General features: G+C 40.0%; 1 pseudogene; it reads left to right on the top strand.

Annotated features, from left to right (window-relative positions):
- Positions 1-6,143: 6,143 nt before the first annotated feature.
- Positions 6,144-7,375, top strand: LOC102834849 (annotated as a pseudogene).
- Positions 7,376-14,289: the final 6,914 nt, after the last annotated feature.

Raw genomic sequence — 14,289 nt, 5'->3', positions numbered from 1 at the left:
AGAAAGAAAGTGTGGTCCAACCTTACAATAAAATATTATTCCACCATAAAAAGGAATGAAATACTAACAGATGCTACAACATAGATGTACTTTGAAAACATGATACAAAGTGAACAAATCCACAAAAGGTGCATGTTATATGATTCCATGTGTACGAACATTGCATAAAGACAGAATGCAGGTGAATGCTTACCTAGAGCTGGGAGGAGTGGAGATTGAGGACTGACTGGTACAGATTGCCTTTTGAGGTGATGAAAATGCTCTGGAACTAAATAGTGTTAATGGTCGGTTACACAGCACTGTAAATCCACTAAAGGTCATTAACAGTCCGTTTTATGTGATGTGAATTTGTACCCCAATTTAAAACAAAAGAGCCTAACAAAGAAATAAAGAAAACAGAAGAATAAAATAAATGGTCCTAACTATTGTCTTTGTTGTTGTTGTCAGGTGCCATCGAGTCGGAACCCACTCATAGCGACCCCATACACAGCAGAACAAAACAATGTCTGATCCTGGGCCAACCTCACTACCGCTGCCACACTTGAGTCCATCAATGATGCCACCTGGCCAATCCATCTCGTTGAGGGTCTTCCTCTTTTTCTCTGACCCTCTACCTTACCCAGCATGACATCCTTCTCCAGCGACTGTTTCCTCCGGACAATATGTCCAAAGTATGAGAGATGAAGCTTAGCCATCTTGGCCTCCAAGGAGCACTCTGGCTTCACTTCTTCCAAAACAGATATATTGGTTCTTTTGGCATTTTCAGTATTCTCCTCCAACACCACAACTCAAAGGCATCAATTCTTCAATGATCTTCCTTATTCACTGTCCAGCTTTCGCATCCATATGAGGTTATTGAAAACACCATGGCCTGGGTCAGGCGCTCCTTAGTCCTCAAGCTGACATCTCTGCTCTTCAATACTTTAAAAAGTTCCTGTGCAGCAGATTTGCCCAATGCAATATGTCATCTGATCTCTTGACTGCTGCTTCTGTGAGTGTTGATAGTTGATCCAAGAAGAATGAAGTCCTTGACAACTTCAATCTTTTCTCCATTGATATGAATGTTGTTTATTGGTCCAGTGGTGAGGATTTTTGTTTTCTTGACATCGAGATGTAATCCATATCGAAGGCTGTGCTCTTTGATCTTCATAAGTAAATGTTTCAAGTCCTCTTCACTTTCAGCAAGCAAACTATTGTCTTTAGCAGAAGCCATTATTCCCAACTTCAGCCTGAAATTTTGTACCTTGTAAAAGCTGCCCTGAAGTTAATCAATCACCTTTGTTTTTGCGCCCAGTCAGTCCTATAAAGGAAATCTTTGAGTAGCTAAGCCAATGCCAGACACCTACTGCCTCCACTGACCTTGGTCTGTGTTAATAATCAAAATGCTGCGTCTCAATGCAAGCCTACCCATGCTGCTCACAAAGGAGCTGAAAAGCATAAAGGTTTTCTCTAAACCAGGGAACATCGGTCAGATCTATTTCACCTGGGAATTTTCCTTTCTTGAGCCACAGGTCTGTGCCTTCTGCCGTAGAGCTCTTGTATGTAAATAAAAAGGGCACATAAACATGGAGGTAGGTATGCACAAATGGTTTCCTGAATGGGAACACAAAACTCTGTCAGTAGTGCTACTGTGGGGCAGAGATCATTCGTTGGTTAATTTGCCTTTTAAAACTATTTAAAATTTCTAATAATGTACTTACATTACTTTAATTACATATCATGCATTTATATTATATATGAATATTGTTGTTATTGTTGTTAGGTGCTGTCTAGTTGGTTCTGACTCACAGAGACCTTGTGCACAACAGAATGAAACACTGCCCACTCCTGAACTCTCTTCACAATTGTTATGTGTGAGTCATTGCTGCTGCTACTGTATCAATCCATCTCATTGGGGGTCTTCCTCTCCTTCGTTGACCCTCCACTCTACCAAGCATGATGTCCTTCTACAGGGACTCATCCCTCCAGATTGTTGTTGTTGTTGTTAGGTGCCATCCAGTCGGTACCTACCCAGAACGACCTTATGCACAGCAGAACAAAACACTGCCCAATCCTGGCCAACCTCACTGCTGTTGCCACACTTGAGTCCATCCATGCTGCCACTTGGCTAATCCATCTCATTGGGGGTCTTCCTCTTTTTCTCTGACCCTCCACCTTACCAAACATGATGCCCTTCTCCAGCAACTGGTCCCTTTTGACAATATGTCCAAAGTATGAGAGATGAAGTTTGGCCATCTTGGCCTCCAAGGAGCACTCTGGCTGCACTTCTTCCAAAACGGATCTATTGGTTCTTTTGGCAGCCCATGGCACTTTCAGTATTCTCCTCCAATAACATAACCGGAATATGAGAGACCAAGTCTTGCCATCCTGGCTTCTAAGGAGCATTCCGGGTGTACTTCTTCCAACATAAATTTGCTTGTTTTTCTGGCAGTCCATGGTACTTTTGATATTCTTTTTCAACACCATAATCAAATGCATCATTTGTTCTATGGTCTCCCTTATTCATTGTCCAACTTTCTCATGCATATGAGGCTGTTGAAAATACCAGGCTTGGGTCAGACAGACTATATCTTTGCTTTTTAATTATTCATGTAAATATAATATTTAAAATAGCAGCTTAACTCTTATCAACAGAGGTTCAGGGACTTAATCATGAGAAAATGTTCAGTTAGATCCAAATTGAGAAACATTCTTTGAAACAACACACTTAGACACTTCAAAAATGTAAATGACATAAAGACCAGATTTTTTAAAAAAGAACATATATGTATATATGTCTGAGGAACCTCTCCAGAAAGGAACAGGAAACCAGAGACCTAATAACAAATGGAGTCCTGGTGTGGCTCTTCTGGCTAACACACTGGACTGCAAGGACAGTTTGAACCACGAGGTCAGCAGTTCAAGTTCACCAGCTGCTCCTTGGAAACTATGAGTTGAAACTGACTCAATGACACTTAACAACAACAATGCAAATATGAAAAAGTATTTTTAAAATATAAAAAATGAACTAGAATTATCCATGTCTTTGAATTTTTACTCTAATAATGTTTCTTAAGAAGAAACAAAATTCTGATTTTTATTAAACTAGTTTCCACTTCAATCCAAGGCAGGAAGCAGTGGTGTGAAGTTTAAATTCTGAGCCATTAAGCAGTATTTTCCATACAGCTCCCTTTGCCCTTAATTTAGTTACAAAACGGACATTCCCAACTGACAGAGGTTTGCTCTTCTCAGGGGCCTCCCTGAGGCCAGCTGGGGCGGCCAGCTGCCTCCACCCTCTGCGGGCTGATCTGTGCCAGGCAGAGGTCAGTCACTGCCAGAATCCACTTTTCAAATAGGGTCATATTTTATAAAGTCTACCAGATTCCATTTCCCCCACCTCATTTATCTCTGTTTTATATACACACATGTACTTGCACACGTGTACACATGCACACTTATTACAACACATACTTTTGAAGTTTCAGGGCTACTTGGCCTGCGGTACATTCAGAGCCCTGCAGTAATTAGTCAAGTTATGACAGCCTTCTCTTGCTCATGGAGCTGTGGAAACTGGTTCTGGAGTCAGGCAGACCTGGCTTTCAATGCCAGCTTGCCACATACTGGTTGCATTTACTTCATTAATTAGTTAAATTTTCGAAACCTCAGTTTCTTCATATCTAAAATGGAGTGAGGGAGCAGGGTGGCTCTGGGAGGATAAACACTGGACTGTGAACTACAAGGTTGGTCTCTTAAACCCATCAGCCACTCGGCAGGAGAAAGATGAGACTTTCTGCTACTGCAAAGATTTACAACCTTGGAAATCCTATACAGAGTCGCTACCGACTTGGCAGCACCTAACAACAACAAAAATCAAGTGTACTAACTCCACAGGGTTGTTTGCAGTTGATAAGATTGTGTATGCATAGTGACTGGTACATACAAGTCACTCCTGAATCCAAGCAGCTCTAGAGGACAGAGGAGAGCTGCCCTCAGGGTTTCCGAGTCTGCTGCCACCATCTTTCTCATGCAGAGAAGCTGCTGAGTTTAAGCGACTGACCTTTTGGTTAGCAGTCAAGCACTTTAACCACAGCACAACCAAGGATCGCTCTATCCAAAGGCAGTCCATAAAGGAGAGTGTCAGTACTTAAAAATGTAAAAAAAGAAGAAAAGAACTGTTGTTTTGAAGGGATTTGACTCTAATGTATGAAAATCAAAGATCATTTTAAGAAGTTTACCTTCATCATCTAAAAAGGGATTCTTTAGTGAGGGATTTTTCTTTCTGAACATTTCACTATGAGCAAAATCATTGAAAAACGATACTTTTAAAGGGCAAACGTATTACACAATGACACTTCCGAGGTTTATTATTCCCAGTATTTAACTACTTATCTCTTCCATTTTCACACAAAGCTAATCATTAATATTATCGTGTTCTAGAAGTAATTATTTTAAAAGCTTTTGCTGTAACAGCTAAGCCTCCCTGGCTATTCCCAGTTCTGAAGAAGGTAAAAAGTGTTTATTTTTTTAGGACTGACATGAAAGAGATTGATTTCTGATGCCAAGAAATCACTTAGCATTCATGTGACTTCAGCTTCATGGCATCTTAGAATATGTTTATCCTTAATCAGAATTCTTCCTAGAGGCAAAATGCCAGTGCCTTCACCTCTTCTGTACTTACCATAACAAGGCCGGAAGAGAAGTTAGAGACAAGGTCATGACCTAAAGGTCATCAGCTGGGCAGGCACACACTTTAGAATGTCATAAACTACCCGTCTATGAGAGTCCCGATGTGGTGCTGTAGGATAAGCACCACACACCTAACCACATAGAACTACTTTTGAGAGTTCTTGCTGCACGAGTCACCATTAAAATATTGCAACAAGCACCAACTGCACGCCTACCAGGCAGCATAGTAGGTGCTATTGTGCATGCTATTTCATAAAATCTTTACAAAATCTCCAGAAGAATCAGATTTGAAATTTTATCTCACATTATTTGAATATTTGAGGAAGCATTTGGGTTATAAAAATGAAACAACATGTAATACTTTCATCTTAACACCTTTATTACCATTTCATCTGCCTTAAAAGATGGTGAAGTAACAAGCTCAAGAGATTGTGATAATCCCAGTCTATGCATGAGGAAACTAATGCTAAAAAAGAAATAATTAAAAAAAAAAAGAAAGAAAGAATTCCATCAAAATGATGTGTGATCTTGGGGTCAAAACTAGAAACAAAAACAAGAACCAGGTCTACTGATTCTCTCAACCTAATGTTCTGGCCACCAGAGCTTTAGCCAACTGGTCCAGCGATATCTGCCATCTGGATGCCAACAGATTCCTATTTGTAGTATGAATTCAGGAAAACTGGAAATTATTAAAAATAAAATGGAATGCTTGAGCTGAAATGGATTGGTATTGACTCTTTTGAATCAATCGTATGTTCTACTACATAAAGGAAGTGGCAGTCATTATCACATATAACTCTTTAAGATCTATAACATTGTCAGTGATAGAATAGTATCCATATGTCTCTGAGGAAAACCAGTTAATACAACTATTATTCCAATTTACACACCGATCCCTAATGACAAAGATGAAGAAATTGAAAATTTTTTACCAATTTCTGCATTTTGAGACTGACTAAATATGCAGTCAAGATGCATTGATAATAGATTTCAGGATTAATAGCAGAAGGAGATCTAGCTATCTGAGAGTTCACTCAATCAGCTGGTGTTGTGAACTGACCAGAGCAGCCATGCTGGGCAAGTGGACCCTGTGGATGGTGTTAGTAGCATCCTGTGATACCAACGTCTCGCTGAAAGCAGGAGCAGTACTCCTCTTAGACAACTTCAGCAACCTCAACTGAGGTCTTCCTGGCTTGTACATTTCTTACTCTGCTTTTCCCTTTGCCCACAGCTTCCCACAGCAGACCTGGCCACTATCTGTGCTTACAAGCTCCCTGGCCCAGTCCATTCCAGCCTGCTATACCTGGAGACTGAAAAGAAGGCTGCAGCCTCGTAGAGCGATCAAGAATTTGCAGTTACCAGCACTTACCTGCCATTGAGTTCACCACTTTAGCGGACTATTTGCATCTGCTGCAAGCTGTAGCCCACAACAGATAATAACAAAGAAAGTACCAAAATGTTTTCATCTTTGGTTAAAGATGGCTGCCAAAGCATTTGTAATTTCATTTAAATGGAGACTGACCCTCACCTTGTAAATGCTTTGGAAGTTTATCAACATCAAGTGGTGGTGGCCAATACCCGTCCTTGAATCAAAATGGTCCTTTATAGTTATTGGAACCAAAGACTTCGAAACCAAGCCATTGCTATCAAAAGAAGTGGGGGCACAGGGTGGCAGGAATGCATACAGAGAGAAGATAGTGGATAATCTTCAGTCTCGACACATAGTCTTAATGTGTCACAAGGCTGAAGTAAGAAGTCCTTTTAGGATTAAGATTTGTTCAGGGGATCAGGGCTCTTACAGAATATAATGATGGGACCTAGAATGAATCTTTCTTTCACAAGGCCAGGGAAATTAAAGAGAAAGGGAAAAGCAATACTGTGCAGGAGAATACGATTTGATTTTGTCTCTTAAAGGTCATTTAATAATTATTAAAAATGGAAACAAAGGAAAGCAATTATTACCAAACCACTGACACATTCATCTGAATGTCATATTGATGTCGAAAATGATTACAAGAGCCATTCTTCCCTTTTATAAAAGAGCTTATTGGGAATTTCATTCTGTCTCTCAAAATACACATGTGGGCCTAAAGATCAGCCTATAAAAAAGGGAGTGGTGGGGACTTCTGGCAAGATGGCAGACTAGGCAGACACACTACACAGACCCTCTATACCAAACACATGTGAGAGCAAACACAACAGATACGAATGATAATCCTGGAACCCTAAGATTCAGAGGAAAGGGTAGAAAAGTGGACTGAATACCCACTTGGAGAGGAAGCTAAACATAAGTGACGAGAGAGGAGACACCCAGGTGAACTCTCAGCTGGCCCAATGCAACAGCCGTTTTGAGTTTTTGCAAGCAGCATTCCATCAAGACAGTGGCCTGACAACACAAATGCACTCTGGTAGCTGGCATTGTTCCTCACACCCTTCTGGTGGCCGGTACCCACCCTCACCCACCTGTTGGCCAGTGACATCCCCCTGCCCTACACAGCCCCTGCTCCACCTGAGGTCAGAGCCATACTGAGTGCACCTTTCTCTCATCTAGAGGAGCCTGAACTCTGCTTCATCAGACCAGCAAAACGTGAAGTGTCAGGTCCCAGTCACACCTGGGAGACCAGGAGCTCCTTCCATAGCCAGTCACCCTGCCCCCAGTTGTCCTCTGGGACTGAAAGAACGAAGCTTCCTGACCTCAGCCATCTTCTGAGTCAGCACAAACTACTTCCAGATCAAATCCCAGACAATATCTAGACCACAGGAACTCCATCTAAGACCAGGAGTCTTACCTCCTCACCCCTCTTTGACAGGCAGAGGGCATCAACCCATATGAGGTACCCTACCCTCCACAGTTGCCTCCTCTTGGGGTCCTGCCCCTGCCCCACTTTGCTCTTTTCTTTCTTTGCTTTTCTTTTCTTTCCCTTCTCTTGTTTTTTATCCTTTCTTTCTCTGCTTTTCCTTTTCTTTCTTTTCTTATGTTTTTCTTCTCTTTTTCCCATTCCCTTCTTCTTTCTCTTTTTTTTACCTTTTTTGGTAGTTTTTCTTTCCCTTTACTATCCTCTTTCTCTTTTCTTTTTTCCTCTCCCTGGTTTTGCTTATTGTATTTCTTTCTTTCTTTTTTCTCTTCTCTTATTTTTATTTTATTTTACTTTTTCATTACTTAATTATTTTTTCTTGTTATTCCTTTCCTGCTTTCCCCCTGCTTGTTTTCTTTATTGTTTTGGTTTGGTTTGGTTTTTGTCCCACCAGCCCAGAGACAGTGCTCATACAGCCCAGCTGCACCCATACCGCTTACTGAGCAAGGGCCACTACCCATTCCTATATCACCTGATCATCAGTAGGCAGCAGCCAACAGCAGCCAAACCCACCCTCAACTGTACTACTCAAACAGTGAACACAGAACTTTGCACACACTCACATTCTTTATAACAGACAAGCGATGAATGCCTGAGAACATACCAACATACAGTCATCAAATTAAATACAAATACAAGATGACCATAATGTCTCAGAGAAAACACACAATTTGAGTTCACATGAAGAAACAAAACAAGACAATGTCTCAAACAAGTGACCAAAATGCAGAGCTAGAAGACTTTTCTAGAAAGAAATGGTATTAAAATGACCTGACAAGGAATGCAAAAGAATGATATCTAGGTACCTTCAATAGATTGAGAGAAAACTTGAGAAGTTTCAGATGAAATCAAGGAAAGCACTGACAAAAGTTTTAAAGAATTCAGGAGAACACTGTAAGAACAAACTGACAAACTAAATAAAAAATTAGAAACCATACAAAAGTGGCAAAAAGAAATACAGAAGTTTCATGCTAGGATTTCAGAAACAGATCAAAGGAGGATTGAATCAGTGGAAGGCCAAATTAGTGAGCTGAAGGTAAATCTGTCGACACTAATCAGAAGAAAACAATCAGAGAAACAACAAGAAGGTCTAAGAATTATGTGGTACACCATCAATAGGAATAAATTATGGGTAATTGGAATTCCAGAACAGGAAGCGATTCCCACCACCACCACCACCACCCTCTGCCATCCGCCCCCCCAAAAAAAGTAGAAAGGAAAATGTTGAAGAGTTATTGAAAGAAAGTTTTCTAACATCATGAAAGGTGTGAAGATAAGCATTAAAGAAGCTTAAAACTACTCAAACAGGATAGACCCCAAAAGAAAATCACCAAGATATTTAATTATTACCATAATCAAATTCTCCAAAACCAAAGATATGGAATGAATCTTGAGAGCAGCTCAGAAAAAAAAAAAGTTACCTACAAAGGAGAGCTGGTAAGACTAAACTGATTTATCAGCAGAAACCAGGCAACAAGAGGCAATGGAATGACGAATATAAAACTCTGAAAGAAAAAAAATTGCCAACCAAGAATTAGATACTCAGTAAAATTGTTTTTCAAATACTATGGTGAAATTAGGACATGTCCAGATAATTAAAGGAGTTTGTAAAAACCAGACCAACCTTCCAAGAAACACTAAAGGGATTTCTTTGGACAGAGAACCAACAACAATATACAACAACCTGAGATTAACATACATACTGACAACATCTCTCAGAAGTCAACCCAGATATAGAAGTATCCAAAGTAAACCCAATCTACTAGAGGAAAAATAGGGAACTAGTGCTATCGATCTGTAATGAAGACAATTAGAAAGTAAAAAGAGGAACTAGTAGTTACAGAACTTACAAACGGAGAGAAGTCAAGTAGGTTTCATTGTAGAACAGATTGCTTTAAACTTAGAAAGAAATCAGTACATGTGTTACTTGGGTGAAAGGCAATGTACAATTGAATAGACACACAGGCAGAATAGGTGTGTCAGGAAGAGTAAGAGTATACTTACAAATATATATATATATGTTTGACAGAGGATACTTATATATAGGTTTGACAGAGGATACTTGTACTGGGCATTTACCTTTGCTACAAATATATCTATGAATATGGAGGAGCATGCACATTCATGTATGTAGGGCAGGAGTCCTGATGTGACACTGTGGGTTAATGTGCTGGACTGGAAAGTTGGCTCGAATCCAAGGTTGGCTGTTCAAGCTCACCAGCTGTTCCTCAGAAATCGTATACAGGGTCACTATGAGTCAGAACTGACTCGACAACACTTAACAACAACAACAATACAGGGGTCAAAGTCATGAAAACTTCTGAGATACAGCCAAACACTTTAATTGAATTGCTGGGCATGGGAGCTCAGGACTATATAGTCTCAGGGGACGCTAAGGTTAATTGGCATAACACAGTCTACAAAGACAATGTTCTATATATAACTTTGATGAGTAGCAACTGGGGTCTTAAAAACTTGTGAATGGCCACTTAAGGTGCAACTATTGGTCTCTCTCTGTCTGGAGGAAAAAGAAGTAAAGAAAATCAAAGATATATGGAAGCAATTAGTCCATGAGAACATCAGTTTCTATGACCTTAAAGTCCAGAAGAACTAGATTGACAACCTCGAAACCCTGTGCAGAGTCTCAATGAGTCAGAACCGATTCCACAGCATACCACCACTACCACCACCACAACTACCAAGTGCTCTGAAAGGGATTACATTACATGATCCCAGCTAGAGTGGTAGAAAAAGTATAACAAAACTCAAAATCAAAAAGGCACTGATAGAAGCCCTGAAACTATGACCTTTAGTTACACTTCAGCTCTGGAACTGAACTCTCCCCTGTGATTCAATTTTCAGGCAAACAGAACAGGTTTATATGGTGAACAATAGCACTAGTGAAGTATGCATGCCTTAGAACAGTCAACTAGTGGAGATCAAGAGGGCAGCATTTACCCAAGGACAAAGTTCAGAAGGATTAGGAAAGAAAAAGAAATGGAAACAGGAAATACAGGGAAAAGTGGTAAAAGCGATGTTGCATTGAAGGATTGTGATCAATGAGATGAAACAAAATGTTTTGAATTGTTGAATGTAAAATTGATAATCTTCTATTATTATTGGGTGTAAACCTTCACCCAATTCATAGTAAAAAGTTTTCTGTTTTTTTTAAAGTAGCGGTCAAGTTTTGTTTTGTTTTTAAAGTAGAAGTAGTGTTCATGTTTTAAAGATGAAATATTTGTTGATTGCCTACTCTATGCTAGGCCCTATGCTAAGTATTGAGGATTAAAAAGATGAATAAACATGTCTGGCTTTGGAACTGAATGTGTAAACAATTGAGCACAATAAAGTGTGTGTCCAAAAGCCAACATAATGGAGGGGGAAAAGATGCACTGATGATCACTGATGATGAGAATGGGAAAGTTAGAAATGAAAAGGGAACAGCAGCTGGGAAATACAGACTCAGTTATAGAAATGACACTGGAGATCACATGACAGGATTTTGTAATACAAATAACTTATTCATTACCAGTACCTTTTCAACAACACAAACAGCAACTATATAGGTGGACCTCATCAGACAGAATACATAGGGGAGCTTGGTGGCTCAATAGGATAAACACTGGACTTTGAACCACAAAGTTGGTGGTTTGAGCCCACCAGCTGCTCCATAGTAGAAGGATGAACCTTTTTGCTCCCATAGATTTATAGCCTTGGAAACCCTATACGCGGTCACAATGAGTCGGAACTGACTGGACAGCACTTAACAACAACAACAAAGGGAGACAATCAGCCCAAAAATGAAGCAAAAATCAGATAGAACACACAGTAATCAGATTGACTGCATCTGTGGAAAGAGACAGTGAAGAGGCTCAATGTCATGAGTCAGCACAAGGCCGAGGGAATACATCATCAATTGCTCAAATGCAAGTTCAAGTAGAAGCTGAAGAAAATTTAAATAAGTCCATGATAACCAAAGTATAGCCTTGAGTCTATGCTACCTGAATTTAGAGACCATCTCAAGAATAGATTTAATGCATTGGATACTACTGACTGAAGACCATTAAAGCTGTGGTATTGTAGCAAGGACATCAAACAGGAAGAACCCAAAAAGGCATTAAAAAAAAAAAAAAAATAGGAAAGAAAGAAAAGACCAAAATGAATGGCAGGAGAGACTCTGAAACTTGCTTGTGAACGTAGAAAAGCTAAAGCAACTGGGAGAAATGATTAAATAAAAGAAGTAAACAGATCATTTCAAAAGACAACGTAAAGCATTATATGAAATGTTCAAAGTCCTAGAGTTTAAAAAACCAAAATGGTAGGCATTTCTCAAATGGAAAGAAAGAAGAAAAAAACCCAAGCCTCGAATTGCAATATTGTGGGATTCTAAGGAGCTCTGGTAGCGTAGTGGTTACGAATCGGGCTGCGAACCGTAAGGTCAGCAGTTCGAAACTACCAGCGGGAGAAAGATGAGGCGTTCTGCTCCCGTAAAGATTAACAGCCTTGGAAACCCTGTGCAGGGTCACTATGAGTCGGAACCGACTCCACGGCACATAACAACAACAACAACAATGGGCAAAATATTGAAAGACACAGGAAGCATCAAAAAAAAGATAGAAACAATACATACAATTACTATACTAAAAGAAGTGGTTAACATAACTCCATTCAAGAGGTATCTTATGATCGAGAACCCAAGGTATTGAAGGAAGAAGCCCAAGCTGCATTGAATGCTTGGGGGGCAAGGGGAGGCACCAGAAATTGACAGAATGTCAATTAAAATGTTTAGACAAACAGATGCAGTACTCACTCATATATGCCAAGAAACTTGGACGACAGCTACTTGGCCAATCAAATGGAAGAGATTCATATTTGTGCTCATTTCAAAGAGAGGTAATTCAACAGAATGTAGAAATTATTGAGCACTTAAGCAAAATTTTGCTGAAGATAATACAAAAATGGTTGCAGCAGTATATTAACAGGGAACTGCCAGAAATCCAAACCAGAATCAGAAGAGGATATGGAACAAGGGACACCATTGCTAACATCAGATTAATCTTGGCTGAAAGCAGAAAATAGGAGAAAGATGTTCACCTGCATTATTGACTATACATTGCAAAGAAAGGGACTTCCAGAACACTTAATTGAGCTCATGAAGAACCTGTACATAGACCATGAGGCAGTCATTCAAACAGAATACTGGATGGTTTAAAATCAGGAAACAAATGTGTCAGGGTTGTATCCTTTCACCATATTTACTTACTTTTGCATGCTGAGCAAATAATCCAAGAAGTTGGATTATATGAAGAAGAACACAACATCAGGATTGGAGGAAGATTCAGCAACAACCTGAGAAACTTAGATGACACAACCTTGCTTGCTAAAACAAAGAGGTCTTGAAATGCTTATTGATGAAGATCAAAGACTACAGCCTTCGATATGCATAACACTTCAACATAAAGAAAAAAAATCCTCACAACTGGACCCAGAAACAACATCACAAAATGGAGAAAAGATTGAAATTTGTTTGGATGCATAATCAACACCAATGAAAGTAACAGTCAAGAAACCAAAAGATGTATTGCATTAGGTAAATTTGTTGCAAAAGACCTCTTTAAAGAGGGTAAAAACGCAAAGATGTCATTTTGAGGACTAAGATGAGCCTAACCCAAATCATGATTTTTTCTCAATTGCTTCATATGTATGTTGGACAATGAATAAGGAAGGCCAGAGAATAATTAGTGCGTTTGAATTGTGGTGCTGTGAATTAGTATCAGATGTACTATGGACTGCCAAAAGAATGAACCAATCTATCTTGGAGGTACAGCCAGAATGCTTCTTAAAAGTATGAATGATGAGACTCCATCTCACATACTGTGAACATGTTATCAGAAGCACAGGAGCATTATTAGCTGCTCTGGAATTCTCACTCTTTGCAATGGTATCCATAATTGGTTATGATCCACACCACCAGTTTAGCCTTTAGGCTAAATATGGCAAATAGTTCTCATTTCAATGCTAACTCCATCAATTGGTCATGGTGCCCTTTGGGGGCTAGCTGAGAAAAACTATACCTCACATCTGGGCTCAGAGGAAGAGAGTGTTGTGAGCAGTAAGAGGCATCCTATACTGTGAGAGCGGGGTAAAGTGGGTGGTACATGAGCTATATGCTTGCCAGTCCTGATCAAGTCCAACACCTTCATTTTAAAGATGAGGAAACCGAGGTCAGAGAACTTACATGATTAATTATGGTAACAAAACTAGTTAGTGTCAGAGTCAATTCTGAACCCAGGTCTCCTAACATCTAGTTCAGTCCTCTGCTTGTAAATAGAACTGAATGGATCCCAAACCAAATCACAGCTGTCATTAAGATGAAAGATCAGCACTATGATTAACCTGGTCATGCCACAATACACCAGCGAACTCATATGCCCAATCCAGCATCACTCACAGTGGGTTTGGAGAGGTGCCTGGAACAGGTAACCCCCACAAGCAGCCAAGCGGCCAGCTGGTGCTTTCATATCAAGTGCCCTTCATTGCTGCTGCCTTCAGTGTATTCCTTAAAGAGAGAGAGATGAGGCTGGGCCTGGGGTTGGGAGCTGAGGACACAGCTTCAGTTATTACTAAGCCACAGGAGGGGCTGCCCAGGAATGTACCTGGTTAACAGGCATGAGGCCACCTTCTGCCATGCCCTAGGCGTATATCTCTGGAATCCAGACCATTGCCTGTTTTAGAGCTTGCAGGAGTGACTCACGTGTGTGTGTGTGTG

The sequence above is a fragment of the Chrysochloris asiatica genome, unplaced genomic scaffold, assembly GCF_000296735.1.
Source record: "Chrysochloris asiatica unplaced genomic scaffold, ChrAsi1.0 scaffold00094, whole genome shotgun sequence".
Taxonomy (NCBI): Eukaryota; Metazoa; Chordata; class Mammalia; order Afrosoricida; family Chrysochloridae; genus Chrysochloris; species Chrysochloris asiatica.
The sequence above is the reverse complement of the archived record's forward strand: the minus strand, read 5'-3'. Positions and strand labels throughout refer to the sequence as shown.